Source organism: Alexandromys fortis, unplaced genomic scaffold (genome assembly GCF_014885135.2).
Source record: "Alexandromys fortis isolate MF-2015 unplaced genomic scaffold, M_Fortis_MF-2015_v1.1 scaffold_104, whole genome shotgun sequence".
Lineage (NCBI taxonomy): Eukaryota > Metazoa > Chordata > Mammalia > Rodentia > Cricetidae > Alexandromys > Alexandromys fortis.
Genome location: NW_026068000.1, coordinates 57,140 through 62,183, shown reverse-complemented (window position 1 = coordinate 62,183; position 5,044 = coordinate 57,140). Strand labels below are relative to the sequence as shown.

The 5,044-nt window shown below is 36.3% G+C and overlaps 1 pseudogene; it reads right to left on the bottom strand.

Moving 5' to 3' along the window:
- Positions 1-3,836: 3,836 nt before the first annotated feature.
- Positions 3,837-4,414, bottom strand: LOC126512770 (peptidyl-prolyl cis-trans isomerase A-like; annotated as a pseudogene).
- Positions 4,415-5,044: the final 630 nt, after the last annotated feature.

The window sequence follows — 5,044 nt, the reverse complement described above, 5'->3', positions numbered from 1 at the left end:
ATCTGTAGAGCTAGTGAGAATGCTCGCCCATTACAGTTGTGTCAAATAATTGTTTTCTATTTTCTTTAAAAGTCTAATCTAGTCACATCATAATGTGTTTTCTAATATTTAGCGAAATTTGATTTTATGGTAATTGCTGCAATTTTTATTCCTATGTAAATTTAATTACTATTAATTTTCTGAGTTCAGACGAAACCATATGTTAACACATGTATTTATAGTTATCATCGTATTTCCCATCACTATTGGTAACTCACAGAGTATGAGTCAAAAGTTGTAGTCGACAACCACTGAAAGAAAGTTGGTAAGTAGGGATAAGTATATTGTGTTATAGCTTAGAGTACCTTACACATTCCCACTCCATGTGTACAAAATAAACATGGTTATAGACTATAGGATTTTGAAAACCATAGTTAAAACAATGAGGTATCCAGGAATATGCTGTAAGAACACTATATACAGGATCAGAAAGCCAGGGTCAGCCCAGATGGCAGCAGTGATTCTCAAAGTCATTAACAGAGATGATATTTACATAATCTGTACAAAGAAAACCTGTTGATATTACTGGTATTGTTAAAGAAATGATGGCCTATAAGGAAAGACACCATTATGAATGGTAGAAGGAGCCATTTCTATATTAACTTTTCTAATAATTGTGATAAATATGTGAGAGAAGTGATTTGAAGGAAGGATTTGGGCTCGTGATTCAACATACTTCAGTCTCACAGGGGGGATACGTATGGAGATTGGATCTTCTCGATCCTTGGTGGAGGAAGCATGGAATTCCAGCTCTTCACAACTTACTGTCAGGAAGCAGAAAGCTCGTAAACGATGGTGTGCATGAACTTCAAGGACACCACAGCTCAAGAACCACCATGTACATCTCTTTTTTAAGGCTCCTTAATCTTCAAAGTAACACCACTACTTGGGAACCAAGTATTCAAGTACATGAACCTGTGGGGATATTTCACATTCAAAAACACTGGGCCAGTGAAACAGAATATAAAAAAAAAAAGGTCACTGAAGTGCACATGAAATTGCATACTTAGACCTATAAAGAGAGAGTACCATTATTAAAAATGTAAATTAAAACAAGTAAATGAAAATACTACATATGAAAAACATGTAAACTGGACTATATTGTGCTCTAGAGGTTTCCTCTCACGTGTCTCACATGGAGCTTATAGGGGAAAATGTGGAAAGTAAGTTTGGGGCAAATTATAGAAAAATTCTGTCAGATTATTATGATTGTGCTTGATTATTCTGAAAATATATGTTGAATACAGGAAAAAGAAATAAAAGCATTGTCTCCTTCATTTTTTTTTTTTTTTTTTTTTCATTTTTTTTTTTTTTTTTTTTACCTAAAAGGCAAAAAGTTTGAGAAAAGGGAAAACCTAACCTAAGCCATGTGAGTAGCTTGTTTTGAGAGTTCCTGGGCTGTCTTTTCTGGTGGTAATATGCCATTTCAGTGATGAGGAACTGCTCTCCTGCCTCACTTGGAATAATCAGTGTTCATTTCAATTTCACTCATTTTTTTCTTCTTCAATTAATGTGAAGGTTATCTCTACTGAAAAGCAATACACGGAGGGAAAATCTGTCTTCCTAATGGTGAGTTCCCTGTGCCACTTCAGTTGGCATTGCAGGTAATTTAGCATAAACATAGGTGTTCTCATTAAAAGTCACTTTCTGAAAACAATGACTTGTAGGGGAAGGAAATGTTTGTCAATCTGAAACAAATTTCTTCAGGCTGTTTTTTATATGCTGCTTGTAAAGTTACACAAATATCACCCCTAAAATAAAATTGTGTGTTAACAATGGGGTGTTTGGTAGGTTTTGCACTAAAAGCACAATACATAATTGAATATGGTAAAGAAGCTAAACTACATATTATCCTCATTGTCCTGAGATAGTGTGAACGTTTCTGAAAGGAGTTAATTTGTATTGCTACTTTCCTTGGTATTACATATTAAGTGGAAGAAATGTTGAAAGCTTGGGTTTGGAAAACTTAGTGGCCCAAATCTCTGACCTTAACTTTTTTCTTCTTAAAAATCATTTGGCCCAAAGTTTTCTATTAAATTACTTGATTGTTCGCATCCAGACATCTTTCTAAAAAATTACTTTACTAATTAGAATAAGGAAAAAACTAGATAATAACTTGATAAATGAAAATATCTGTAAGTGGAGAGTTTTGAAAACACAAATGCATATAACATTTCATGGAAATAACAGGTTATATTTAGTAATACATATGTATTCATAAATACATATATGTATGTAGTACTAATTAATAGGAAAATAAACTATGAATTTGAAGGGAGGGTATATGTAAAACTTTGGAAGAAAAAAATGAAAGGGAGAAACACAACTAAATTGTAATTTTAAAAGTAAACAAATGAAGTAGTTCCATTTTCATTAATACTTGCTAACTCATTCCATGTGCTCACATCACTCTTCTCAATCATATATGTATATACACATATGTGCACATATATACATATATATACTTACCTCTATATACATATATACACACACATGATTGATTATAGGACTGATGACGTAGTATTGGATGACCAATTACGGGGCTCATTCCCAGACAAGAGAATTTTCCTTCCTTTACCAGTACTTAGTTACACATAGTTCTTTAACTAGGAGTGGTATTTTCAACTTCTAATATACCATATTCATCGCTGCTGTCTTTGCTCACATTTTATTTAGGCAACTACATTGTTGAGGTATCATAGACGAAAGTTCACTCTTATTTTCTAGGAAACATAGTCTCATAGAAGAGGTCTCGTTCTTGCTCAGAAATGGGTAAGGATAGCAAATGGTTTTAACCACTTACCATCTGGCCTGCCACCAATGATTTTTTTTTTAAACAAAGTAAGGCATTGCAATGCTTTTTACATTTTACAAAATTAGAAAATATTCAACACAAGTGTGTATATGTATACCTGCATATATAAAAATGTAGGAAATAATATACAGCATGTATTTAGATATTTATGCAGTTATATTTATATGTACATTTTGCAGGTATTGTAAAATAGTTCAAGAATTGAGTGCTGTAAGGAGAATTCTGAGTGCTTGTGAAAAAATCCCAAGAAAGTCAATGATCATATGACCTCAGTTTCTTCAAAATGGATTTATTCTTGAAATGTGCTTTGTGCTCCTTACAAGTGTAGCAGAGAGGAGTGAGTTTGTTTCAGATTATTCATTACAGCTGACAACAGCTATTTGCTTATATACCTCCATGGGAAAATATGTTCTTGCTACATTGGGCCTATCCTTGTGATTGTATAATTTACTCATATGACTCCTCTTAACCTTCAGAGTATGATGCCTGATGTTCTGAATAACGTTGGCTATGGCATGAGGCTTTAGTAGTATGCCTTATTTACTGGCACAATTTTCCCAGGTGGTACCTCCTCTAGAGTAGTAGAAAGTAGGCACATGAATTTTGGCAAATAGATATAGGATGAAGATATAAGTATATTTATGTGGCATCGAACCCAACAATTTAGAAAAAGCCTACTCTTTCAAGCAGGGCAGAGCTACAGCATACCCTTTATGTCACCTGATAGCTACAGCCGTAGAGGAAACACAGGTAGAATGAAGTAAGAATGAGAAATAGACAGTGGTTCTACAGAAACTGCATTTAACAAATACGTATTTTCAATATCAGCAGAAGATTTTTTTCTTAGTTTTTATTCATCATCATAAACTGAACTCTTCAATCCAGCTAGACTTGAAGGGGAATGAGGAAAATATGGAACCTAAATAACTTCACTGAGAGTAGAGATTAGAGGGTACTGCGAGCAGATGGGGCTGGAGTGCTCTCCTGAGCTACAGAAGGAATGGTCTGGTGGGTAAGAAGCCTGCAAGTCAAAAGAATTAGTGTTGTCCACAGTCGGAAATGGTGATCTTCTTGCTGGTCTTGCCATTCCTGGACCCAAAACGCTCCATGGTTTCCACAATATTCATGCCTTCTTTCATCTTCCCAAAGACCACATGTTTGCCATCCAGCCACTCAGTCATGGTGGTGCAGATAAAAAAAAAAAAAAAAAAAAAACTGCAAGCCGTTTGTGTTTGGTCCAGCATTTGCCATGGACAAGATGCCAGGACCTGTATGTTTCAGGATTAAGTTCTCATCCTCAAGTTTTTCTCCGTAGATGGATCTACCGCCAGTGCCATTATGGCGTGTGAAGTCACCACCCTGGCACATGAATCCTGGAATAATCCTGTGAAAGGAAGAACCCTTATATCCAAATCCTTTCTCTCCAGTGTTCAGAGCATGAAAGTTTTCTGCTGTCTATGGAACTTTGTCGGCAAACAGCTCGAAGGAGACGCGGCCCAAGGGCTTGCCATAGGCCGCGATGTCGAAGAACACGGTGGGGTTGACCATGGCTGCAGCAAGCGGTGAGACGGGACAGAGGCGTCTGCAAAGCGGCCAGCAGATTTTTTAAAAGAGAGGCATTTAATGTCTATATTTGAAGTTAGGATACTCAGAACATAGGATCTATTTTTAATAAACAGAGAAGAGAGAAAGCGAACCCATGAAGCATCTTTTTTTTTTTCCACTTTAAATAAGTCATTGCTTAAAATAAAGTAAGATCTTGAAAGGTGCGATTGAGCTGTAATAAATATTTCTACTTAAAAGCATAAGCGGCCTATTTTATAATCCCAGACTGGGAGGCAGAGGCAGGAAGATCTCAAGGTAGAGCCCATACTAGACTAGAGAATTGCTGGAGAGGCTTGCTTTTGTTCACTGGACTGTGCAAAGGCACCTTATATGCCCGATGTGTAGCTTGGTCTTTCTATGGGCCTCCCAACAGTGGGAGCAGGGGCTAACTTTGACTCTTTTGCTGGTTTATGAGATCGTATTCCTCTTTCTGTGTTGTCTTGCCCAGTCTTAATACAGGGGAGGTGCTTAGTCTTACTGCAACTTGATATGCTGTGTTTTATTAATATCTGTAGGAGACCTACCCTTCTCTGAATAAAACAGAAGAGGAATGGATTAGGGGTGAAAGAGGAGGTTAGTGAGAGA